This window comes from Agelaius tricolor, unplaced genomic scaffold (genome assembly GCF_023055355.1).
Source record: "Agelaius tricolor isolate 1412-34295 unplaced genomic scaffold, bAgeTri1.0.p SCAF_6, whole genome shotgun sequence".
Lineage (NCBI taxonomy): Eukaryota > Metazoa > Chordata > Aves > Passeriformes > Icteridae > Agelaius > Agelaius tricolor.
In genome coordinates, this window is record NW_027269266.1 from 46,996,867 (window position 1) to 47,014,345 (window position 17,479).

Consider the following 17,479-nt stretch of genomic DNA (forward strand, 5'->3'; position numbering starts at 1 on the left):
ACAGACACTTCTGTGGCAGGCAGTGAATGCTTGTGCATGAAAATGAGTCACCAACAAAACTGAAGAATATTTTAAAAAATTATTTTGCCTATATACATAAAGATGCAGGGCACGTAATAAGAAACCTTGAGCATCAGCATTTTTAACAAGAGTCATAACAAGCAGGAAAAACTTTCTATGCTTCTTTCATATTGACCTCCTGAAGAATATTAGAATTAGAATGCAGCCTCTAGAGGAAATTGTTTCAGGAACTACTACTACAAGACAGTAGGTAGGAAAGTGAAAGGGCAATAACAAATGCTTTTATTTATGCAAAACTCTGTCTATAGGATCCATTTTGTTATAAGTCTAACTAGACTGAGACAGCACTTACATTTATAATGATGGCTCAGACTCACTACCTCCTTAAGAGAAATGAATTAAGAAATAAGCAGCATGCAAGCCTGCATCATAAAACTGGCAATAAAGATGGGGAAAACCAGGTAACCACATCAGCATCTGAACTGCAAACTGATGGCATTTTAGTTATTTACAACAAATGCAGTATTGAAAGTGGACTGCTATTTTTCACGTTTCTTTTACTAGCCTGATTAGCAGTGGCTACATGCCTGAAGCCATCTCTTCATGGCTCCTCACAAGGAGGAGCAATTCTCTGGGGTACCTTGAGGCTTGAGGACCTCAGCCACAGCCCCACTGTGTTATGGGGTATCAGTGGGGACGTTATGGGGTATCAATGCAAGCTGAAAGAGCAGTCAGGAAGGGCAAGCAGTTCCATTTCCCTCCACGCCTGCTTTCCTTACCCAACTTAGAGTTCACTCCAAGTGCTTTCCAAAGCCTTGCTGGGAAGACTCATTTATAACCTGGGCTTTATCTTCACTGCCTACCACATATACAGCTGCCAGCATACTGTACAGACATATTTTGGGTCACCACAGTTAAAGGTTGGACAGTTTAGTTTCCATTGAGCACTACAAATGGTGACAAAAGTGTATCTTTTGTTTAAAAGCAGTTCCTTTTGTATTGTTTTCTTCCTTTATTCACTTCCCAAATTCATCTTTTTAACAAAGTTTCACAGTGATGAGAAATGGACATCTGCCTATTCTCCTTCCAGAGGGACATTCATGCTGTCTAAAGCTGAACATGAGGAAGGGAAATTCAGTGCTGGATTGCTGGACTAAGTTCGGAAGAAAACAAAGTAAAAACAAAAACAAACCCAAAAAACCCCAACCAAACAAAAAAAAAACCAAAAACAAAACCTCCAAACCCTTGAACAAAGGGAATTTTCATTGTTCTCACATCTTTCTCCAACTTACTCTCCCATGGCAGACCACTCTCCTCTTGGAAAAGCTTCATGCTTCTCACTCACAACCCCCCCATTTATCTGCTTTTACTATTGGAAAATGTATTTTGGAGAAAGCTGCTGGGTTTTCTGACGACATTAGCATACTATAGAACTTGTCAACTTATATTATCTGTAGCACTTGAATTTGTAGCCTTTCCCACTATTAGAAAGGCCTCTTTTAAAGACATAAAGATTATTAAAAGCCTTCACTGAAAAAGAATAACCTTAAATTATCCAAATAACCTCAGAAAGGCATTTGGAAGTACTGAAAATCTGTCCCTTCCTGAAATAAAACCCAACAAAACCCCACCAAACATGTCATAGTATTTCACTGACACTACCACAAAATACTTCAAAAGGCAGCAGCCCTGTTTTTCCACTTGGAACTCAGTGAACACATCCTCTCTTGGCAGACTAGTGAGCCAGTTTATAAAAGGGTCTCCTTCTTGAAATAAACAGGCATTTTATGACCACCACACCCATCACCTATAGCCAGCCCATGCAGGGCTGAGAAGAACAGCTCTCCAGTGGCCCATGACTGCTCCCAGCCCATTTCCACATGCACACACTTCACAGCCAGCCATCAGCAGCAGCCCAGTGCCATCCCGCTCATCTTAAGCTTGAGAATTTACTTGTTGGTTTTTCCCACTTCTTGCTTTTACAGAAACGCCAGCAAAAAAATAAGTTTTCAACAATAAAGCTCTGTTTCACTGACACAAGTGAGCACAGGAGTGGGGGTGGTCAAGACTGCATGTTGCATCTGCAGTCATTCTACTGGGCTAAAGAACAAACTTTAAACACAATTAACATTACTTTTATAGCAACTTCCCATACCATATATCAGAAGCTCACCCGTTTCAATGTCTGAATTTAGCAGAAAGATGAAAACAAGTGTTATGCCTCTCTGTCTTCCAAATGCAATCCTGTTGCTTCCTATCCACTGCACTGGAAGGGCAGTTGAGCAGCAGACTGATAATGCAGTCATTTGGGGAAAATTCCAACTTAGTTTCCTTAGTAATACAAATGCTAGGTTTGAACTTTTGAGCCCACAAAATATGGAGATGCACATTTTGGAAAAATCTTCTGCCATACCAGCTTCCTGCTACAGAAACAGGATCCTGCTGCATGTTTGACTGAGTTGCAGCAATAGGGTTATATGGGCCAATATTTTCATGCATTTATTTACAAGGATTAAGATTAGAGAATCAAGTCAATAAAATAAGAGTCAGTCAAATTAAACCTAGGGTATGTGAAAAAAAGAAGTTCCTCTCACTGCATTCCAAGTCTATGGTACTACAGACATTTGCACTCATGCTTTTAAAAATCACAAATCATCTCCTTGGCAAACAATTGAATTCAAGAATTAAATTACCACCAAGGACATTGAGAAAAGCATAGGCACCATTATTTGTCGAATAAACAGCTTATTAACATGACATCCCTCTAAAAAACAGAGTGACTCCACACAACAGAATTTTGTGTTTGAAAGGTAAGAGATTTCTTCAATTCATGCTACTTGAGAGATAACTGAGTTGACTGTCCACCAGTCTGGAAATTAACCCACAAAAAGAAAAAAAACCAACAGTTCATAACTACAATACATCATCTGTTCACACTGCAGCCATCATTTCTTTATGAGGTTTCGTTTCAGAATGTTACTTGCATAATAAACTGACAGAGTACAGTGAACAATTAGTGAACTAGGCACTAATGGCAATCAAATTACTGAAAAACAAATAACTGAATTAAATCCATAATTGGCAGCAGAATACAGGCAATTCTCCTGCTATATGTCAGCAAGAAAAAAAGAAACAAAATATAGGAGAAAATAAATCTCAGCTTTCAGATGATGGCAGCAAACTATGTTCCTTCAAAGACAAGAGTGAGACATTTCAGCCAACAGTTCCTTTACTTCTGTCTTTAGGAGGAGCTACTATAGATGCATTTCACAAAAATATATATGGATCATGTATTTAGTATAGGTCCTGAAATGTGGACAGCTAGTTGCCTCAGAGTTGGTAACAATCTCTACAATCAATCAGTTTCCTCCAGATCCATGACCAGGATCTGTCGCCATGACATCATGATAATCAGAGGTACAAAAAGAAAACATAGCCTTCAGCTTTTGGTGCAGTTTCCAAGCTTATTCAACAATTGTACAGACATGAAATACAAAATAATTCTCCATACATAAGAACTCTGGTAATTTTCTCCTCCTTTCATTGTACAACCCAGTAACACAGCAAACTGCATCCAACATACTGTTTTAGGTGCTATGGTGCTCACAACATAGACAGAAGTCCATTTGAAAGGTCAGAGAGCCAACACACAAGTCTTTGACAACAAAAACACTGTTAAAGGTATTCACTCTGGGTCATTCCCACTATGCTTTATTTTCTAGGCAACAGAGAAAAAATGATTGAAAATACTGCTAATCCCAGAAAACCAAAATAATCTAAATAAATAGATAGAGAGTCCAGGACACAACATTTTCCAGGAGCATGAAACACACACACAATTCTATGGAGCTTACTGAATCTGGATGGAGGCCCCAAAGGGACCCAGATAAACCAACAGGAGCTCCATACATGAAGTTCAAAAGCACAGGGTCTTCTGACTTTCACCATAAAAATTTTGTTTCACAAATGCAATCAGACCTGGTGGCACTCTCTCCTCAAGAGATACCAGAACAAAATCCAAGAGCTTTGGGAACTGGTAAATCCTGAATAATAATAGTATGTTTTATATAACATGATTATTATAAACTAAATGTCCAAAAATCTACCAAGAAAGGCTGTTTTAAAAATTGCAGTACTATATGACTATAAAATCAAAGGTTTCAACTCTTTCAAACAGGGGCAAATACCTGACATAGAAGAAGGCAAGCCAAAAAAAAGCTGGAAAATGTGAACAAATGATGAAAACCCAAGAAAAGCCAGAAGGGTCAGTTTAACAAAGTAAAGTTTGCATAAGGGGCACAACTTAGAAAAAAAGCAAAGGCTCAGTATGAAGAATGGCCAGAGAGTATATGGAGCAGAATAGAGACAACTGATGAAAGTGTCAAAACTGCCAAAAAAAGAGGCAGACATCCATGCCAGTGACTGACTGCTTGAAATTCAGTGTCAAGAAGCAGAACAAGAAAAGAGTTTATATTGGGACTGTGAATTCCTCCAATATTCTTCTTCCTGCACTTCCAGCAAGCTTCAAATCAGGCTATGGACTAATTTTTAGGAAAATCCCTTATTTATGTTACACCTAGGGACCTAGTAAGTCTCCTAACTTCAGTATGCTTTACTTCACACACTCATCTTTGACAAAAGAATGTAACATTAGCTCCCCTCCATATTTTCTATTTTCTCTGCTGAGGTGGCAAACCTACTTGAAATTATCTCCATTTTTTTGATTTTATAGTACAATAGTATGTCAAGTTACTGGTCCCAAAATAAACCATCTTAGGTCAGGAACAGAGCCCCTGAATTCCTTTTATTAAAATCATCTGTCTGGCAGTGAATAGACATTGAAATTGCTCGTACATGCACCTGATGTTCCAAGGACCACTGGTATGTTACATCATATGCCAGCCTCATTCCAATCCTGAGTATGGGTAAAAAATGACAGATTCCAGGAGAATATTCAACTATGCACCAGAAATATGAGGGTCACTTATGTTCCCCTTTTGTTATGATCTCAGTCAATGCAAACCTAGCAAACACGTTCCTATGCCACAGAACTTTCTCGTAATATACCACTAAATTGCTCAGTCTGCTGTCATTTTATAGGCAAGCCAAAGACTCAGGGCTCACTGGAATTGCTCTCAAACTCCTGAAATAATTAGAACAGATTTCATTTTTCCACATATTGAAATTGTGCTGTTTAATCAATAAAATAGTTTCGTTAAGAAGCATCGATATTTTACTGTCACATTTTCTGACATGCTCTTCTCCTGATGCAGTTTTATTACAGATGGCTTTGACGTGCCTGACAACATTAATAAAGACACAAGTGTATGTTATCAAACAAACACAAACAGGTGCCAAAAGAATCTACATTTCGGCACTCGCTGCCTGGACACTGAGCATAACTGTAGCACAGAAAATAGTTAGCAGCAGTTCTTTGAACACACAGCTCTCCAAGAAAAGATTTGTAGAGGAAAAATTGTAATTAGCCTTCGTGAGTACGAATGATGTTCTGTGGTCTACTTCCTGGGGGGAAAAAAAAAAAAACCAACAAACCCTGAGGAGTAACAAACGCATCAAAGAAATCCGTGGGCTTTGAGAGAGCTAGGTGCCTGCCGCATCTTCCTCCCGCATTGCGGAAACCAAAGCGACAAAGAGCGAGTGGACAGCGTGGCTGTGGAACCACAGAACGTCCCTACAGGGCTACCGGCAGCACAACCACAGGCAGCCAAAATGCTGCACTGAGATCTGTGTCTCAATTTGCTCTTTCCTACTAATCCTTCACCAACAACACAAAGCCCTTTATGGAAAGGTGGGGATTTATGTAGTCACAGGGCACATTACGCTACTTCAGCAAATACCTGACTAACTTATGAGGTACTGCCATGCCAGGAGAAGAGGTACCAAGGATAGAAACCAATTTATTTTCAGAGAAGAACTGGCTACATACCACAGAACCCAGGATCCTGCATGTCGCCCAAAGACTCACCCACCAGTTTCTTTCACTGACAATAAGCCAAGCTATGAAGTCCTATTTTAGCCCACACTGCCATAAAGCTGCCCTCAGACCTTGGCAACAATTTTGTTATCTTCCTTTCTCTCCTGCCAGATAGGTGGCAGAGAGGAGCAATTCTGAAACAGCAAAAATCAGAAGATGTAGATCATTTACAGCCCCTGTAACCTCAGATTTAGTGAGATTAGATATGATTGCAGAGGAGTAGTCATTTTATCCTGATTCTCTACACAAAGATAGGTATCACAATACACGCATAAGGAGTTTTATTTTTTTTTTAAGTCAGAAAACAATTGTACTGAAAAGAGGCTACACATCTATATATTTTCTCTGCATTATCTGAAATTCCAGTTACCTAATCTCCAGGGAATATGTTCTCAAAGTTCTATTTCCCTTTGCTGTCCTCCTACTTCTGATGCCCCTTGACCTGACTTCACATCACAAGCATACTTCTAGCACTAATCCTCCAGTACGCCCTCACCCCACCACTCCCATATCTCAGCCACCGATTTTGAGAGGGCTACTTTAAGAAGCAGGTTATTCAAGGACTTCTTTCAAAGGCAGTCATTTTCAACAGTACACAGATTAAACAAAAGTTGCATTATCCCTCAGCAATAATTCATTGTCTTCCATATCTAACGGGATTCTTATGCTTCTTGCCATTGCTCTTGTCACTAGAGTTCACTCCATTTTGCTGCTCTGTTGCAGAACAGACTGCTACACTGTAATGGAAAAGCATATTGAGACACACAAAGCTAGTAAATACATTATGTTTTTCAACTTCAGCTCATTTTTGATGAATTAAAGCTTCCCCAAAAACCATACCTGGATCAAACATAGTTTCATTAGCATTTCCAGATGCTCACAGTAGCATGCATTATGAAACACGGCACTTTAGGATGCCCTAAGTCATTCATTAGGCTTTCCTTACAGATCAATGGTCAGAATTTCCCTTTTTTTTATACTTTGTAGAAGAAAGCTCTGAATTTTTCCTAAAGGAACAAAACCTGAAAGCATGAAAGTCAGACCTTCTCACTTCGGATTTCATGGTTTATAAAGTACACAAATTATAAAGCTATCAGACATTTCCCGGGCTTACATTAAAATCTGTAGTGAGCCTTCAGAGTGGACCAATTTATTTGATGTGTTTCCCTCAAAGCTTTTATGACACCATAAACATTTCTGACTCCATGACAAATACTTTACAATGTATTAAGCAGCCTCATTTAAACTGTTCTAAATGTTATGCCAGCGGCAATGTATTTGGAAACAGAATAGTGACTTGAAAATAGAAAAACCTCAAGGTATAGTTTGTACTACCACAATTTATGATTTACTTTCAGGCACTTCAAATAAAGTTCAATGGCACAATCACCCAAAAAGCACAAAGTAGGGATATTCTTCAGAAGAACATCATGCTGTACCTATTTCACATGAGAGCATCAACACCACTGAAGTCTGCTGCCAGCAAAACTTCTCATTGAATCAAATATATAGTTGAACATTCCATACTAATTAATAATAATTTAATTGTATTTCTAAAATGCTTCTAATCACTGCAGTTTATCTTCATTGGCTTCAATCTACTGAGAAGCCTTGCCATTCCTCTTTACACAGGAACAAATTGTGATAACTCTCTTCACAAGAAAAAAGCATTACACCATGAGAAGCTCTGCAGGTCACCAAACCCAAGATGCATGCACTCCCTATGAAGAAAAGCAGCACATTCTGACTGATATTTAATAATGAAAACTTCCAAAATGTTTTCTGTATTGAAAGCACAGGAAGACTTCAACTCATGAGGCAATAAAATACAAATACTGCAACAGGATTCATTACTCACAAAATTATTAGCTGTTCAGGCATGTTTTTGATGACAGAGTTCAAATCCTAAAACATAAAACTGGCTCTGATGATTTTATGAATCCAGTAAAAATTATTGCTGCATGGCTGTAAAAACTGGGATAAACAGAAGCTTGAAAGGAGGTGATTTGTATATATTTGCTTTTTATGTTTTAGCATAGATTGCAAACAGCAGACAAAACTTTGAGGAATCAAAAACCAGGGCATTTAATTGTGGGGGAGGGAGGGTGGGAGTATTTGCTGGGGTTTTTCTTAATTGCTATTTTTTTGTCACACCATCCTGCCAACCATTTAAGTTTTCCTTTGACTTGAAGGCATCCAGTTTTGGAAAAAGGCAGTTTTATCAGTTGGAAGTTGTTACCAAGCTTCTAGAATTTTAACACAAGCGCTGTATAAAGAGCTCATAAATAAATTATAGTATTGTCCAAGACTAAATTATGAATATGGCAGAAAGCATTAAATTAAAAGAACACTTTTATAGGACTTTGCTTTCTCAGAGTACTACTCTTTGTAATCTGTGACTCTTGGCCTTAAAAGATCAAGATCAGACACCTGACCTGATCCCCAAGTGTCCCAGTTTCCCTGTGAAAATTTTCTTTCACTTATAAAAATGCACTTCTCACCTTAGATACTTCAGCATATGCTATGTGAATGTCTGCCCTAAAAACAGCCATACATGGTTACTGCCTCCACACACTGCCAGTAACTAGAAAGTACTCTAAACCCCCTGCTTCACAAAGTCATTGGATATCCAAATCACAAATTTCAAATTCCCAGCTGTCACTGCCTAACTATGCCTTCTGCATTTCAGCTTAGTCATGATTAACAGCATGATCGCTCTCTCGCGCTTCGCATCTTCCCTCAGCACTAACCCAACAACCTACTTAGTGCTGCTTTTGACCACACTTACCACAGCTGCAATGAGTTCATGTAAACAGTCATCATGAACCCACTCTTGTAAAAAGCGATTTTGTTTACTTCTTGTTTATGTATTTTTCTCTGTATTTAGTCTGCTTTTTCTTCTCAGCAACAGGGAATATACGTGTAATAGCCAGGGGGAAAAAGGACAAAAAAAGTGACGTATCATTTTCATATAACAGCTCATTACCTATTTAGGACTCTAGACTGATCTAACACAGTTTAAAGATCCCACCATGTGACTAAAAAATTGTACATTTGAATGAAAGGAGACCGCTTCCACAACAACTTTTTCCAAGGAACCGAAAAGAAGTGTACTGGTGGTGGATTACCTGAATGCCTGGAAACTACAACAGTGAAAAAGGAAGAAGTAGTAAATACCAGCAAGATTACTACCAGGTGGAAGAGGGCAGCTGTGGCAGGACATTACGGAAGTGTTTGCTTGGGGGTATTTTTCCAAAAGGTGACAGAGAGCTCCAGTACTCCTCTCCTGGAATCAATCCAATTCCTAACTTTGGACTATGTCACACATTAAGCCTTAATGCATATTATTTATGTGCTCTCATAAACTAAGATAAGCTGAGGAAATTCAATTTACCCAATCGTACAACTTGCCTACTCTAAAACCAACATATGAGAAAACATGAAGCCTAAAACTAGTCACTTCAAACATCTAAGCAGCTGTGAAGGCCTCCAACTAAGCAGCCTGGACCTTCAGTGACAAATGAGGAATTGGCTAGAATCCATCATAGATGTTATTTACCAAAAATAAAATAGTTTTAATTAAAACTGAAAGTATTGTAGTTTTATGGTGTATCATCTTTTTAATTTCTTTAATAAGCTGTGTGTCTGTGTGTGTGAGAACACCAGCATACTCATGCAAGTCATAGTGGCTGCTCCTCTGATTTGGGTTTAAGCCTTCTTCTTAAGAAAAACATATTCTGTCCACAAACAGCAAGCAGCATATCTACACGAATTTATAGGCAGGTTAAATTTATTAAAAAAAAACCAAACAAACCAGAGAGGAGTCATTATTTGCACTTGTTCTGAAGTTACCTCCTTGTTAGAAGGGCATTGAATTACTATGTAAAAATGAAATACTTTGATAGTTACAAACAAACATGTAAACTTATTTACATCTACATGTTTTCGAAAATCAGCATTTCATGTATCAAGTGGAAAAATTAGAAAACAAAACAAACACCAGCAATTAATTAGGGAAACTTACAATCCAGGGGTGACCCAGTTACAAGCCTGGAGACCAGAATAGGTCTCACTTGATGACTGTCAAAACCTAGATGCATGACCTCACATGGTTTGCATAATTTATCTGCAACTTGAATTAGGGAAAATCTAACTTACCTGGATTGCAGTTTGTCATCAAAATAGAATGTATCCTAGAAATGCATGTTACCACACAGATATTCATACACAGTATTTTAAATCTTCAGAACCGAGTGCTCTCCATTGGAACGCACAGAGTCTTTGCCATGTATTACTTGTTTGATGAATGTTTCAATCTTCTAGAAGAAAAAGGGACCCATTTTCTTGACTTACTACCTGCTAAGAACATTAATACAGAACTTCAAATCTAATAAATGAATAAGCAGGGGACAAATGGATTTTGCAAGTTTATTGCATGGTAGTTACATTACTTCTCAAATGGCCAGTCTGTAAAGATATTTTTGAAAAGAGATAACTTAACATGAACAGGATTTCCTTTAAATAATCATGTAGCTGACACACATGTAGCTTTGAAACTTATCAAGGAAATTAGGCTGGGAGCACTCACAGGATCAAGCCGCTCATTCATGAGTAGTCCCTATAAACAAGGATTTGCCAGTCTGCCAAATTAATTTTCCTACTCTGAAATTAATGCCAACAAAATTGGTAATACCATTCAATGCAAGTTAAAGATCTTTTATGTTATAAGCACAGAGGTGTTATCATCAGCTGGTGCAAGTCTACACTGTTCTTAAGACCAAAGAAACAACATCAATTTTCAGCTGCTGAAAATTTGTCCCAGTGTCTGTCTTTAGCACTGATTAGACCATGGAGCCAATTTTAAAGCTCCCACTGACTGCAGTGAGACCAATGCCTACAGGACACAAGACAGACTGTAAGTAAGCCATCCTAGAATTAGTGCATTTTCCTCCCCCCTATTCATTCCAAGTTTAGTTATTCGAAATCATAACCTGTGAGGAAGTCAAGAACACAGCAGATTTTAAAACTTCGTAGGTTTCTTTTATGTACTCCCTGAAATTCTGTTTAATAACAGTGATTTCTCAGGCCAAGTCTAGTTACTGTAATCATGCAAATAACCCCAGTAAAGCCCACAGAAAAAGCAGCACCATGAGGAAAACATGATTTGGCCCACAGTTTTCCTCCAACAGAATGAAGTTTCAAAGTTACTTTTGCACTGTTTTCTTCCTCTCTGAGAACTATAATTACACCTGTACCAAAAATCTTTTTGCATTTCCTCTATCACCATTATGTAATTTTTCCTTCATGGGTACAATGTGGTGCAAGACTCGTCTGAGCAATCCTCACTTGCACCCTTAGCCCAGGGGCAGTCAAAATGACTAGCACATAGCAGAAAGAAATAATTGCTTGGAAAAGGATTTTGCAGGAGGGGTACTCAGCTGTTTCTTAGACCACCATCCTGTAAAACTGCGGACAACAGAGAGAAAATACAGTTGTTTTACGGACAACATCTTTAATTGAGGCAAGTTCCTCTACATCATTCTAAGTGTGTGGATTCTTTCATATAGCTAATAAACACATTTTTGACTACACGTACACTGAACATAACGGCAGTTCTCAAAAGTATCTCCATGGTTCTCGCCAAGTGGTATACACTGTAGTTATCTATAGGTATTTTCCTTTACACTTCACAAGAGATTTACAGCCGCTTGCATTCTGTGAGCATTGCATGCAACAATGATTTTTAATATCAGCTGAATTAAGTTTCAACTGCAAGGAATAAAAACTCAAAACTCCCGCTTTAGGAGGCTACCAATAAGCATGTAAATAGAGCTAATCATTCAAACTGGTTATCACAAAAAAAATTAAATATTTAAGATGTTCCTCAGCGCTACTCCACTGTAAGATACTTCACTATTAAAAAAATAAATAAAACGGCATATTCTTCAACTTAAGCATGCCCACATAGAGTAAGATTTACCAATAGCACAAAATGATCTATCCAATTTGCTCCATGCAACTTTTTAAAACAACTTAAAAAAAAAGCATCCTAGACACCACAAAACTCTTCAGCTTAAAATGAGCTAATCAATCCCCTCTCTGCACAGCTGCATTTTCTTTCATTAATGTATTAGAAATATTTGAGGGATTTCCGTTTTTACCTTTGCATTTTTCCTTTTCCAGTATCCATAACCAATCATCGCTCTGCTCTTCCATTATGCTTCGTATATTGCAGAGTGAGAAGCATCTTCATTAAATAGTATTAAAAATAGAACACACCCGATCTCCCCACCGGAGCATGCTCTGACAGTGCTGATACCACAGCTCTCAAGGTAACCATGCCCAGCTGGGAGCTGAGAGGCAAAGTCAGTGCGAGATTAGCAATTTGCAAGCCCAATTGTGCACACAAACTTGCCTCGATCCGTGACGAAGACTGCTAAAACAAAATCAGCGTGCAGTTAAATTATGCGATTGAAAAAGTTGCAGATCAGTTTACAGTACGGTTTGGGTTCGGTTGGTTTTTTTTTACCCCCTCCCCATCACCCTCAGCCTCAATTGCTTTGTACTTGCCTAAAATGTGCATGTGCCATTTAGAAGAACGCGCACCGGGCATGCATCTGGCTCAGCATTGCAATGGCAGAGAAGTCAAACAGGTGATGCATAGACACTTGTGTAGCTCTCTAATGCTTTTGTTTCCCCCTCCCGGCACATTTACAGCGATGTCACACGGCGGCGGGATGAGTTTTAAGCAAAACCGCTCACACCTGGAAGCGCAGAGACACACCTAGCACGTAAAAATGCACCCGGAATCTGAGCGTGTTCCCCCCGCTGGCTGACGCGGTGAATGAAGGCAAAATAAATAACAGCAATTAAACAAGGCTGCGCAATGGCTGCGCTAGATGGGCACGTTAGATTTACAAGCGATATCGTTCGAGACGCACAGACAAGTAGGCAGAATACACCAAGCAGAGTAACATGAACTGCTTTTTGTGAAAACGGGACACCTAACAATACGGCCGTAACACCTGGACCGTGATCCTCCTCCACTGCATGCAAAAAGAGATGCCGAGGAAGCATCAAGTAAATCTGTTGCCCTCACATCGCCACCCTTAAGAACAATGCCAGTCCAAGCAGCCCAGGCTTGCCCTCCAGCAAACACGCCTTTGAAAGCGGATCCCGCGATGCCGTTCACAAATCAGCGAGTAAAAGTTGAGATTTTCTTAAAGAGTTTGATCCATTTCAGCTAAAATGACGGCTAGGAGGAGGGCGATCTCCCCCCGCAGACCCCCCTCTCCCTGGCGCTCGTCCCCCCTGCCCCAGCCCGGCTCCCGGCCACCTCACCTCCGCGCCCGACCCCGACCCGCCTGCGCTCCCGCCGGCAGCGCCTCTGGCGATGAGCGCCGGGCGCCCGAAACTTTGGGAAGCCGCCGCCCTCCGCGGGGCAGGCGGCCCCGCCACCGCGCCGAGCCCTTCCCGCCCTACCTGGCTGTCAGCACCGCCACGCTGCCGCTCCGCAGTCCCGTGCGAGGCGCCGGCTCCAGCACCGAGAGCATCCTGTCCCGCCGCACTACGAGCGACACCCTTTTTTCCTTTTCTTTTCCCTCCCCCTCTAGTAAATACCACATCTTAGAGCCGGAATCCTGCAGCCGCTATTAATAATTGCCCATCGCACGCAATAAAGGCAAGCCCCGGTTCCATACACAGCTCCTGTTTCCCTCTCTCTCCACTCCACATGCTCCAGCCGCCCTGACCTCAAAAATTAAAAGATCACGGGGAGGGGTGGCGGGGGGGGGGGGTGGAGGGGGGATGGGGCGAATGACTCCAACGAAATGACAGAAAACACATGCTGGAAGAAAAAAAAAATAGACAAGAAAAAAATCGCGACAACAAAGAACATCACGCCACACAAATGTCGACAGATTCTGCTTTGGCTTCCTTGGGTTTTGTTTTTGGTTTTTTTCGTTCCTTTTTTTTCTTTTTTTTTTTTTTTTTTTTTTTTTTTTTACCTTGCCTGCAAACGGGATCTGCCCCCAGCGTCTTGGCGGCTCGGGCTATTTTTGTTTGTTTGGTATTTTTGGTTGGCCGGTTTGTTTATTTTGCTGCAGATACGCTGCTGTTACAGTACAGTGACTGTCTTCCTGAAAGACATGGTCTCTTCCTCCGCCTCCGCCGCGGGAGGAGATCCGCCGCCGCGCCGCGCTGCTGCCCGGGCGCGGTGGCCGCGGCGGCACCGCCCGACCCGCCGGCCGCCTCCTCTCCTGTCCCGGCCCGCTCCGCCGCTCCGCCCGTCCGCTCCCGGCGCCCGCCTGGATCCCCTTCTGGCTCGCTCCTCTCTCCCTGTCCTCCGTCCTTTATCTGCCGCGCTCCCGGGCTGTACTGTCTGTCTGCGAGTCTCTCCCTCTGCCTTTCTCTCTCTCCCCGCCCACGCAGCGTGGTGCGCCCCGGACCGCAGGCAGCGCCGCGCTCCGGCTCCGCCGCTCGCCGGCTCCGCGCTCGCTGCGCTCAGCGCCGCTGCCCCGGCTGCCGCTGCCCCGGCTGCCGCACAGCACCCGCCGGCCCCGGCGCCATTGCGCTGCCCGCCCTCACCCCACCCCACCCCACCCAGCCCCGTGCACGGCCCGAGATGCCCGCCCGGGCCGCTGTCTGTGTGGGGGGCGGCTCTGTCTGTCTGTCTGTCCGCCCGCCCGCGCGGCTGTGGCTTCCCGCACGTCGACCCCTCCAGTCACATTGTTTCCCCCCCTTCCCTCAAGCCCTCCCCCGTCAGCCCATCCTCAGCCAGGAGCAGAGAGACAAAGCACCCGAGCGGGGCTAATAAGGAGAAAGCTCGTTGATCCCCTCCGATTCCTTGTTATTTGCTCCCACCCACTCCCTGTCGCCCCCGACACGAGACCCCCAAGAAAAATAAAGAGGGAAGGAAATGGGCCTTGACTCCCGAGGACATCTTTAAGTGAAAGGTCTGGGGAGGGTGGTTTTAATTATTATTTTTGCTGGTGAGACCTGACAGCCTTCAGGCTGATCAGCCGAGCTGCTGAAAGGAGTAAAAAAAAAAAAAAAAAAAATTACAAAAAAAAAGAAAAAAGAAAAAAAAAAAAAAAAGACTGCAGCAGATTTTGGGTGGTAGCAGATGAGCCACTAAAAATGGGGCACATGATCCGCTTCCCCCTCCCCTGCCCAGCATGTCTCTATCTAGGATCTGGCTTGATGATGTTTCCCTCGGAGCCTTGCTGCACACCGTCAAGGCAGAGGGAAACAGGCAATTCACCAGCACACGCGTTTCCGATACATGAAACCGCTGCTATGCTTTTAAAACCCGGGCCTTGTTTTACCCAATTGAATACATCCAGGCATTCATCCTGCACCCAGCCGAGAAAAGGGCATTTACCTCTTTGCTAGGTGGCTATTAATATGCAGTAAAATTATAGCTGTACAACGCCAAATGTAATTGCCATAGATCATTTAGAGCAGATCCAGCAATTCAGCTGCTGGAAATGCATGTCTGTGAATAACCATGCATCTGGTACAATGCCCTCTACTACAATAACCTGAAAGGAGACAGAAGCGTCTGGGTACTAGCTGCAATTAGTAATCCTATGGATGAAAAATAAACAGTCAATAAGTACAAAGCAGCAAGGTCCTATCAAATATAGAGATCATTTCTGTCTACGCTGATACAAATAACCCAACTCCCACAGACAGACAATTCTTATTTAAAATGCACAGTTAAAAATGCACTCCTTTCATGATGCGCTTTCAGAAAGCCCTAGTTAGAGAAGACAGTTTGCCATGGTTAATGAATGTAGCAGAACCTGCGTACCAGTAAATATGGACAAATATACAGGAGGCCAGGGCAGTGTTGCAGGAAAATGTTTGCTTTAGTAGGTATTATCCTTGCACCCCTGGAACCCCTCTTTCCCCTTAGAAGCAAACACCTGCTTTTACTGGGGACTGCTGAATGGAATCAGACTGGAAGAATACAGTGAGTGATGAGCCACAACAGGGTGTGCATTAGCCAGCTCTTGGTGCACACTTAAGTGATCAGAGGCATTCAGCCAGGCACACCAAAACCTGTTCTGCTAATGCACCTCCTGATGTGGATTCCTCCTAGGATGGTCGCGTGTGCCTCCATCTACTTTTAATTTCATTCTTTAGCATATTCCCTTTAATGCTGTGCTACAGGTTCCAGTTGGAAGCAAGAAGACCAGCAGAGAGGTTATAAATGGCACTCGTGTGCTACCCCTGGTGACAGGGCAAGGACCAGGTCTTTGCTTTTTGCCATTTGATGTTGCAGCCATCTCAACAATGGACCAAAGTTAATTTTCCTTGGTGGTTATCAAAACTATTCTGAACCAACAGTGAAATGGAGAGGGCCTCACCTGGCCGCTCATCATTACATTACTCCCAAGCAGGGTACCCAGAGAAGGGAGAAAATGCACTCTGCTCCAGGACACAAAAGCAGTACTCACTCGCTGAATGCCTTGCAACTCACCTCCAGAGGGGAAGGGGACGAGAGTAGTGAACGTTTGGGAACCTTGCTGCAGTCACTAAACACCATGCACATGTAAAACAGCCACGTGTCCACAGCTTGTCTCCCAGCGTTGAGATACTGGAGTGTCTTCAGAGTGGGAAGAGCCAAAACTTATACATCAGATCTGTAAGAAGATAAAAATTAATCCAAGCTGTAGTCTGGCAGTTCATTCCACCCTCTCCTACCAGGCTGGATGTGCCTGGAGCAAGTTACCAAATGCTAAAAGATGCCAGCTACAGCAACACCAGTGGAAATAATCAGGAGAAAAACCCAGTACCACTCCAGTATCACATAATGTAGTTTTTCAACTCAGAATGTTGAGTAGCATCAAACACAGCATGTGAAAATAAGTGAAATTGCCTTCCTTTGTTAAGAAGTCACCTCAGACCGTCTCAGTCAGATAATAATCTGACAGAATATGCAGCCTACATCCCTTTCTTCAGGACTTTGTAGAAAGAAAAATCACAATCATTGCACAAGCATAATATTGAAGAGGTGACAAACCATGGCATTGACTTGCTGCTGCCTGTACTGATCTGTAAACATGGACAGGGATAATTGTCCATTTAATCTTCATGAAAGTCAGCACATCCATGAACACAGCAGAAAGTGTGTTTTTAAGCAGAAACAGAGCTAGATCAACTCTTCAGACTTCTGACACCTTTTTCTGCCTGGGACCAAATTTCTAGGGTAATTGGGGAAAAAACAAGACACAAGACCTATTTCACCAAGTACTTTCTACAGCAAAACATCTAACCAATTAACCAGCAGCACTTGCTTTCCAGGATTCTGGTATTGCCAAGTGCCCTTTTGCAATAGAAGCAACATATAGAGGTGAAGAACACATGAATGTGCACACACAAATGCCTCAATATTTCCAAAGCATGACAACAGATTATATTACTTGTTCACTTTCTAGCTATGATATTTCAATTTCA

General features: G+C 41.9%; 1 protein-coding gene across 18 annotated transcripts in view; it reads right to left on the reverse strand.

The window, feature by feature from the left end:
- Positions 1-16,524, reverse strand: part of ARPP21 (cAMP regulated phosphoprotein 21) — a 142,696-nt gene extending 126,172 nt beyond the window's left edge. For 12 of the 18 annotated variants that reach the window (XM_071429688.1, XM_071429697.1, XM_071429696.1 and 9 more), the window contains exon 1: positions 14,023-14,163. The gene's annotated coding sequence lies outside the window, so the exon portion shown is untranslated. The other 6 variants (XM_071429685.1, XM_071429679.1, XM_071429684.1 and 3 more) reach the window with 6 other exon arrangements.
- Between the last annotated feature and the right edge of the window lie 955 nt (positions 16,525-17,479).